Consider the following 9,518-nt stretch of genomic DNA (forward strand, 5'->3'; position numbering starts at 1 on the left):
TTCACGTTAGGATTTACTGGCATACGTTTCACCCTTTTCAGAACATCTTGCCCTGGGGCTCCACAACCAAGCTGTCGATACACTGGTGCAGGCAGCATTACATCCGACAAGGGGGGGCGCTAGCGTCGGTGACGGGAGCGGTCGCATACCGCGTTGGCTCCGTGACAAATCGCAATCAATTGCGATACACCAACTTTTTCCCCTGCAAGCCTGGTATTATCGTCTCCAGGAACCTAGGCGGCACCCGTCTACACCACGTTTGTTAAGGTGGGGCCAATTTTTGACCACTTGTCGGTCATTTGAAGCTTTCGTCACGCCGCGGTGGTGCTAAGCCTAACGGCGCCGGGGCCTGCGATGGCCCCGGTCGGGGATCCCTCGGCTCTGGCGGCTCCAAATCAAGTCACCGGATACGACCCGCAGTCCTTGCAGATCGTAACAATGGATACCCATCAATCCGAGGATACGACTCAAGGCGAAGATCCTCTACCAACCGAGGACGACTACCTACAAGATATGGTCCGCGTCTGGCGCGGAAAGAAGAACGCGGCAGCGGCATCGAGGGACGCTGGTGCTGGTGCCACCCAGCAACAGGCACCGGCTAGCTCTGCGCATACGCAGGGCGGGAGTGCGCCGAACGCAGCCTCGAAGAGCTCCAAGCAACTCCGGTGGCGGCCGCAGAACACGCCGCGCATTGAAAAAGATGACATCGTTGTGGTGCTGAAACCAAGAAACACGGTCGACCTCAAGGCAACGTTTGGTCCTGGACAAGCCGGCGCTGCAGTCCGTAGCATCCTCGGGGACGACGCAAATGCTGGACTTGCGGTGTGGCCCGTTTGGGACCAAAACGTCCTTGTATGTGCACTGAAATCAGTCGACGCCGCGGAGAAGCTACTCCGGGATATTGTGCTGCCGGTAGGGGAACGCGAGCTACCGTTCCGGGGACACCCTAAACTCTCCGGTGCGTTCTGTCGAGGCGTCGTGACTGTTTCGCCAGACGAAACGTCTGAAAGCGTTAAAAGAAAACTCAGTGCGGAACAAAATGTGGTGTCTGTCCGCAAGCTAGGGGGAACCCCGGTTGCGGTGATCACCTTCGCGGGGACCAAGGTGCCACGGACGGTGTTGTACAGCTACGAACGGCTCCCTGTTCACCTGTACAAGAAAACAGTGCCAGCATGCCACCGCTGTGGCACAGTGGGCCATCGGGTCGATGCGTGCCAGCGGCCGCAGCCGGGACGCTGCAAACGCTCCGGAGTACAGGTTCCCGATGCCACTCCTGACGGCCTGGCGGAACATGACTGTGTTCCGAGCTGCCTCATCTGCGGAGGCGGCCACCCTAGCGGAGTTCCTGGCTGTGCTGGGCGGTTCCGGAAAGCCATCAAACCGAGCTCCCCATCCGGATCGAAACCGAAGACAAAGACGGGGCCCAAGCAGGCTCCTCCGCCCTAGGCCAAGAAAGCGCCAGCCGATCAGGAAATCAAGGTCAAACCCGGCACATCGAAACCTGTCAAGTCCGCGACCCAGGCGGTGCCCCCGGTCCTCAACGCCAGGGACTTCCCGCCCTTGCACCCGTCCAATCACAGGTGAGCAGTTGGAGTAGGGCAGTCTCTGGGCCCCCTACCCGTCCCTCCCCTACCCGTCCCTCCCCTACCTAAACCGCCCTACAGCAGCAGGTAGAGGAGCTCAGGCGCCAGAACCAAATTCTAGCGTGCAAAATTCAGGAATTAGAGGCCAAACAGGCCGGGTCATCCGAACCAATGCAAGAAGCTGAGCCAGATGACGAGGATGACGGATCATCCGTAACATCTTGCCTCACTAGCGTCTCGCGGCAGAGCGGGGACACGGTAGTTGGATCAACTGGCCGCGTCGCCGGCCTAGAGGCACTGCAGCGCCAAACCGAGCAACTGGAGGAGCAAGTGGCGGCCCTCCCGAATCAAATCATGTCAGCAGTCCGCGAGTCCTTCCAGGACATGTTCAAGGCAGCTTTAACGCAAGCACTTCCCGACCTTATGGCCCAGGTCACTGACTCGGTCCTTAAAGCCGTGCAGCCCTGGGTCAGCACCCAAATTCAGAACGTCACTAGCGCCGATTCCCCTCACCTCAAACGTAAGACAGCCTCCCGCCAGGCAGCGAAGGAACACGGTTCAGGCTCGGCAGCTGTTGAGTCGGTGGGGCCCCTCGCTGGGGTTGCGCTGGCTCCCGGCCAGAGCTAGACCGCTCCCCCGTAAATAAATAAGAACAAGATGGCTAGCACATCTAATAGGAATGATAAAAACCTTGAAAAATTCCAAATCATCCAATGGAACTGCAGGGGTTTCAGGGCTTGGAAAAAACGGTCACACCTCCAGCTCTACCTGCAGTCCCTAGGTGACATGCCGGCACTCGTTGCCCTGCAGGAGCCCGGCATAGACGCTAAATTATCAGGCTACAGCACCTTTCAGGTGGCCCCCTCTACGTGCATCCTGGTGAATAAGGCTTACACCGGGGTTCAGGTCGACTTTGACTTGAGTACCGAGCAAGAATATACAATGGTCCGGGTACTGCCTCTCAGACGCCGCGACCCGTCAATACATATCCTCAACATATACTGCCCTCCGCATAAGCCGCGCGTAACTTTTAATGAAATCTTCCTTCGCGCGATAAAAATGGCAGCCAAAGAGCCTCTAGTGATCGTTGGAGACTTCAATGCTCCCAGCCTTCATTGGGGCTACCACTTCGAAAAGGCAAGAGGACGTAAGCTGGCGGAGCTTATTTCCACCCTCAGCCTCACGTTGCTCACGGACCCGGCGTATCCCACCCGAGTGGGGAATTCGGTAACCCGCGACACGTGCTTAGAACTTTCTCTCGTTAAAAATGCTAGAGCGGCTGCTTGGGAGAACTTGGGAGATTCTCCAGGCAGCGATCACCTCCTTCTCGGGATTACACTTATGGCGAAGGCAGCGCGCAAAAAATTGAGTCAGGTCAAGCTGACCGATTGGCACAAATTCCGAAATCACACTATCCCTCCCGTACTATTTTCCGGCGGCTACGCGGAGTGGGCTAACCACATATACAACATTCAGAAACAACACGTCACAACACTACAAACTATCGAAGAGATCCCCGCAGTGGACACCCACCTCCTGCATTTGTGGGAGGCGCGCCGGAGCTTAACTAAACGGTGGAAAAAGCAGAAAACTAATCGCAAATTACGCGACCGCATAGCCAAACTCACAGAGCAAGCTGCAGCGTATGTTGCCGAACTCTCAGATTCAAATTGGATAGCACGCTGCGACGCCGCAGCTCATCAGATGAGCTCGAACGGGACGTGGCGTCTCTTTCGCAGTCTAATCGACCCCTCTCAAACGAGAGGGGAGACGCAAAAGCAGCTCCGGCGGGCTCTGCAAGGGTATCAAGGTACGACGGCGCAACTTGCGGACAATCTGTGTGACAGATATCTTTGTCGTACGGAGGACCCGCCTGGGCCTGAGTACATGTACTCTGGCAGGCCTAATGTAACTCTTGATGCCCCTTTTGAGTTGCACGCCTTAAGGCGGCCTTAGCAAAAATGCGCCGGGGTACGGCTCCGGGACGGGATCACATAACAGTGAACCTGTTGGCGAACCTACCGGACTCAGCCTACCTCCATTTATTAGAATACATCAACCAGATCTGGGACGGGCGTCCACTCCCTCCCGAGTGGAAAACGTCACTTGTGACGTTTATCCCTAAATCAGGTAAGGCCGTGAATACGGACAACCTGAGGCCCATATCACTGACCTCATGTGCGGGCAAGCTTATGGAGACGATGGTTCGGGATCGCCTCTCTCCATACCTGGAGAGTAAGGGCTTCTTTGCAGTCACCATGTTCGGGTTTCGCCCCCACATGTCTGCACAGGATGTCCTTCTCCAGCTTTACAGGGATGTAATACGACCCACAACTATGCAACACAATGACAAAGCCATCCTGGCCCATGATCTGAAAGGGGCTTTCGACAATGTTAAACACGGAAGCATCCTGGCCAACTTGAGTTCTACCGATTGTGGGGCTAGGGCCTACGCGTATGTAAGAGATTTCTTGACTAATCGCCAGGCCTTTCTTCGGATTGAGGGCGATGAATACGGCCCTTACATGATGGGAACACGGGGTACCCCTCAGGGAGCGGTGCTATCACCGCTCCTGTTCAACATAGCTATGATGCGCCTCCCAAGCCAACTGGCCCGGGTGGAAGGCATTCAACACGCGTTATATGCAGACGACATTACAATTTGGACCACTGAGGGGAGCCTTGGGGACATGGAGGCCCGCCTTCAGCAGGCCGCTTCCATAGTCGATGCGTATGCTATTGATTGTGGGCTCCAATGTGCTCCAGCGAAATCAGAGTTTTTGCATGTCAGAGCGAACCCAAAGGATAGGACAGCAATTCGCATCTCTCTGTCAGGAGGTCCTATTAGAGAGGTGGAGGAGCTCCGTATTCTGGGCCTTTTCATTCACCACAGACTCAGACCGGACTCCACCATTCTGAAACTCAAGAGAGTAGGCGAACAGGTAGGGCGCATGATCCGCCGCGTTTCCAACAAGTGGGGCGGTCTGCGGGGCAGGGACGCGCTTCGGCTCGTCTATGCCTTCGTGACTAGCCGGATCCTCTACGCCGTGCCATATCTCCGCACTACTAAGCAAGACGAGGCGCGAGTAGACGCCGTCATCCGCAAGGCAACTAAGCGAGCCCTGGATCTCCCGGTGGCTACCTCTAATGCCAAACTCAAGGCATTGGGGGTGCTAAACTCCTACCAGGAGCTGCGGGAGGCCCACCTCGTGAACCAATACACGCGGCTCATGCAGACGGCCCCTGGGCGCCGCCTGCTAAACCGCTTACACATCCTTCACGACTGCACTCCAGAGGAGGCGGAGCGTATCCCAGTACTGTGGCGCCATATGCTCTGGGTCTCCCCGCTCCCCCGTAACATGAACACCGACATGCACGTAAACAGGCGACAAGCGCGGGCTCGGGCTCTTGAGAGACAACACGGCCCCCGACCTGGTGTATATTATGTAGACGTAGCAGGCCCATCGCCCACGGGATTTTACACGACCGCTGTCGTTCACCAGGAAATGCACGTTGATCGACTCTAATTTCGAGCCCCGAATTCAATGTGAGCCGAAGAAGTAGCGATAGCGCTTGCTGCCGCCCACGCCAATTCGAGAATCATTATCACGGACTCCCGAAAAGCATGTCATCATTACTTGGCAGGGGAGATCTCCCCCTCAGCTGCTTGTATTCTAAGACGGACTGCCACTGATCCAACACCCAAAAGAATCATTTGGGCTCCTGGCCACCAGGGCTTACGAGGTAATGAGGCCGCTGACACGGCTGCCCGAGCGCTTACTCACCGGGCTCCTCATCCCAGCTCTTCTGGCTCGGAGTCTAACCAGCCGCTGCTGCGATTCAAGGAAATTATAACGCATTATAGCGACATCCACCGCCTTTTCCCGGCCCCTGCAAAGGGGCTGAGTAAGACGGAGGAGCGAACTTTAAGGCGCCTGCAGACAGGTACTCTACTCTGTCCTGCAATCTTAAAGCATTACGATCCTAACACGGATGGGCGATGCCCACACTGTGGCGAGACCTGTGATATCTTCCACATGGTGTGGGCATGTACTCAAAATCCCCACCTCCCCCTTCCCCTACCCCTTCCAGAGAGGCATGGGAGACTGCCCTTCTCTACTGCTCCTCGCTTGAGTCCCAAAGGGCTCTGGTGAAACGGGCTAGAGACGGGGCGTTGTCATGCAGTGTCCCGGACTAGGGACGCCGACCATGTAGCGGTGCCACTCTGTGGCTCCCAAACTCTATTTCAGTAATTAAAAGTTTTCACCACCACCACCATCCAACAAATCTTTACACAGTTTCTTTCTCGACACATAATTTAAATAATCTGTAGAAAAGCGGACTTTCAGCATGTTAAAAGCCGTGACAACTTCGCGCCAAAATCCTCTTACGGCTGTCGTTCTTTTATCAGAACAGGAGACCAAAAACTCAGGCAAAGCATTGCGCAGGCGCACTTGCACAAAAGTACACAAAAATGGATCATTCTCGTCTCGCAGAAAAATAAAACGCGACACAATCTGTCTGATAAACAAATGCACAAGCTCGATGGTTTGGAATGATCAAAGGCGCGTCTAGTGAATACGGTGTCTTCGCTCACTCTCATCCTACTCCCTTCCCTTCCGGCGAGGTTTAGGTGTCCAACGATATATGAGAGACAGATAATTTCCTTTCCTCAAAAACAAATTTACCGACGAGCGAGGCGTAGAACCGAATGGGCGATGGCGTTCTATGGACTCCCTGGCAGCGTTGCAAGACGCTCTCGCGTTCCACTCAAAGACGAAGCTTAACATCTTAACCACACATCAGTGACCACACTTTAGGTCAAAAAACTGCCCCCCGACGGGCGTCCACCGAGATATGTGAGACAGTTACTGCGTAATTTCCTTTCCTCAAATACAATTTTCATTTTCTTCATTACGGGCCCTCTTTGTCTTCTTTCACTCCCACTTCCTTCCTTCCTCTACGGTGCAGTTCAGGTGTCCACCGAGATGACAGAGAATTACTGCGCCATTTCCTTTCCTCAAAAAGCGTTGCGTTCAAAGGGCAAGGCATCGCGCCGAACGGGTGGTGGCGTTCCGTGGACTCCCTGGAAGCGCTACAACACGCGGTCTCGTTTCACTCCTAAAGGCGAAGCTTAAGCGTCATTAATTAGCAGTTTATTAGTATTCAGACATCAATCAGTAATTAACAATTAATTACTGATTTGTCATCACTTGGTAATTAGTACTCAATTATATGTGACGTCATCAGTGCCACAGAAGCAGCGAAAGTGGTGCGGAAAACGCTTTCACCTCTACCAATACCTCCTAGAAGGACTTCAGGCCTGCGCGCTCCCAAATGTCACGTGACCAACGTCATTTCCGGTAGGCGATCGCCTCTTCGAGAGTCGGGAGGCGCGCGCGCACGAAACGAACCGACGAACCCCGCAGTCGGCGCGCGCGGACCAGCGGCAGGAAGCCTGCCGTTGCGTGCATCGTTCTGGCATTGTTCTGTGTTTCTGCACTGGGTGCGCGTTCCTGCGCATGATCGGCGCGCGTGGTGGTTGCCAAGGAGTGAAGTGCGGCTATCAGCATGCCTTACAAGTGCTGTGTGCCGAAATGCCGGGGAAACTACGACGAAGACTCGAAAATTCAAGTCTTCTGATTTCCGAAGGACGATGCCCAGCGGAACAACTGGCTGCGTGCAATACCACGCAAGGACTACCAAGTTACAGCTTCTTCAAGGGTAAGAACTGCTTTAATTAGCTTGTTGTGTACCTTCATGCCCGCTTTTACGCTGCGCAAAGTTCATTGTCAGTGCGAGCATATTGAGCGTTAGGCCTAGAATCCGTTGTGCCGCATAGAAGGACGAGGCGACTCTCAGAATGCTTCCTACGGCTGACAAGCGAAATTCTTTCGTGTTCATATTAAGGCGAAAGCCTTTAATGCCTCATACTGTCGTTAGCAGACGCGTCGGCAGGAGTGTCGACAGACGCGTCGGCAGGAATTTCGACAGACGCGTCGGCAGCCGTGTCGACAGACGCGTCGCCAGCAATGTCGACAGACGCGTCGGCAGCCGTGTCGACAGACTCGTCGGCAGGAGTGTCGACAGACGCGTCGGCAGGAGTGTCGACAGACGCGTGCACGTTAAAGAACCCTAGATGGTCGAAATTATCCGGAGTCCTCCACTACGGCGTCTCTCATAGCCTGAGCTGCTTTGGGACGTTAAACACCAAATACCATGTGTTTTCTGCGAAAAGTGTTCGTTCAGCCTGTGCTTGCATCAGGAAATAATCTGCCAATACCAAAAAAAAAAAAAAACTACCTTGAGCACGTATACATAATTAATGTCCTTTCGGAGACACTGTGATATCTTTTTGTGGTACAGTCCCCTGTTTTCGTTTTTGCAGGTCTGTGCGCTGCACTTCCATGAGAGCTTTATTAAAAAAAAAACAGTCTATCATGACCCAAGGACTGGAAAGGTTATCGAGACCACTTTGCCGGTGCCACGACTGGACCCTAGCGCTGTGCCTTCAATATTCAAGGACTGCCCATCGTACCTGTCCACACCACAGTGTTCCAAAACAAGAGAGGAGCATGGGCTTGTTTGTATGTGGAGTGTTTATTGCTTTGATTTGTTCTCGCAGTGCAATATTATGTGAAGTAACCAAGTTCCTCATTCTAGTCGATTGCAATTGTTTTTCATCATATATGTTTTTTGCTTAACCGTATGTTGCTAAAAGTTTTGTGTTACTTTGGACTGCGAACCATGACTGCCTTCGTTTCCTTGATGTTTGTTGCAGTGACCTGTTCTACTTTATGTGACATGGTCTAAGTCTTAAGTGTGACCATGAGTACAATTTATGTTTTCATATTTAAAGGGTATGTTTGTTTTACAAATCTGTGGTTACTACCTGGCAGTTCAATGTTGTTACCTTGATGCTTCATTAGTTATGTTTACTGTATGTATATTATATTGTCTTACATTTATTTATAGCGCCTTTGCATGCCCATGACCAATAAACCGAAATTTGTCTTTTGGTTGACGGCTAAATTTTGCCTCATTCTTGAATATTCAGCAAACAATAAACTCCCCATGGGAGCAGTAATTGTAGAACGCTGCAATAGGCACCATTACACAGTTTTGCATGAAGGTGACGATCGAGTTGCTGTTGCCTCCATCATCCCGAATTCACGTGACGCACGCCGCTGAAGCCGAAGGCAGCGAAGCGAAACAACTGCACTGCAGAATTCTCGCGTTTTGTATCAGTTAGTCACTCACCTAGAGTAGTTTGTCAATCTTACTTCTCTAAAAAGTGCACTGCAGCTGACCAGGCCCCTAGTTATTTCACAGCAGGCTCTTCCTTTCTTTATAAATGAGCGCACGCCTATCTTTTTGTACGCTTGTAAAGCGGTCGCACTCGCGCTTATTACAGCGGTCGATAGAGAGGGACTAAACCATCCTAAAAAAGCGACACCAAGCGCGGCGGAGGAAGCGAGCGACGCGGCCATCCGCCTACTGGATGTGACGTCACTCGCGCAGCGCGCAGGCCTCAAGTCTTTCTAGGAGGTATTGCCTCTACGCACTTTAGACAGTCAAAGTGCCCCCTGAATTTTTTTGTCTTTCCTTCTCTATGGAGGAGATGAAAACATTGAGCAACACGCAAGCATTCTTGCAGTAGTTTAATCTGGGTGTGGCGCAGATTTGGGAGCAAATTTTTAAGGCGGAAGCCTTTAATGCCTCATCGTTGTAAGCAGGAGTTGTCGACGGAAATGTCAATTTCAATTGGTCGAAATGTTCGTGACGTCACAGTGCGCGAATTTCAAACGGGGTCAATTGTACATTGGCTAGTAACCGTGTAACAAATTAAATGGATGGTATAGTGAGGCTCCAAGTAAAATTAATAAATAAAAAAAACGAGAACAAATTGGTCGAGCACGCTAACCACTCCGCCAT

At 52.7% G+C, this 9,518-nt stretch overlaps 1 long non-coding RNA gene across 1 annotated transcript; it reads left to right on the forward strand.

Moving 5' to 3' along the window:
- Positions 1-6,885: 6,885 nt before the first annotated feature.
- LOC149346056 (uncharacterized) lies at positions 6,886-8,607 on the forward strand. Its single transcript, XR_016292356.1, has 2 exons — positions 6,886-7,307; positions 7,972-8,607. It is a non-coding gene; the product is annotated as an uncharacterized LOC149346056 (long non-coding RNA).
- Positions 8,608-9,518: the final 911 nt, after the last annotated feature.

Source organism: Amblyomma mixtum, chromosome 4 (assembly GCF_055824585.1).
Source record: "Amblyomma mixtum isolate Tamu chromosome 4, ASM5582458v1, whole genome shotgun sequence".
In the NCBI taxonomy this organism is placed as follows: Eukaryota; Metazoa; Arthropoda; class Arachnida; order Ixodida; family Ixodidae; genus Amblyomma; species Amblyomma mixtum.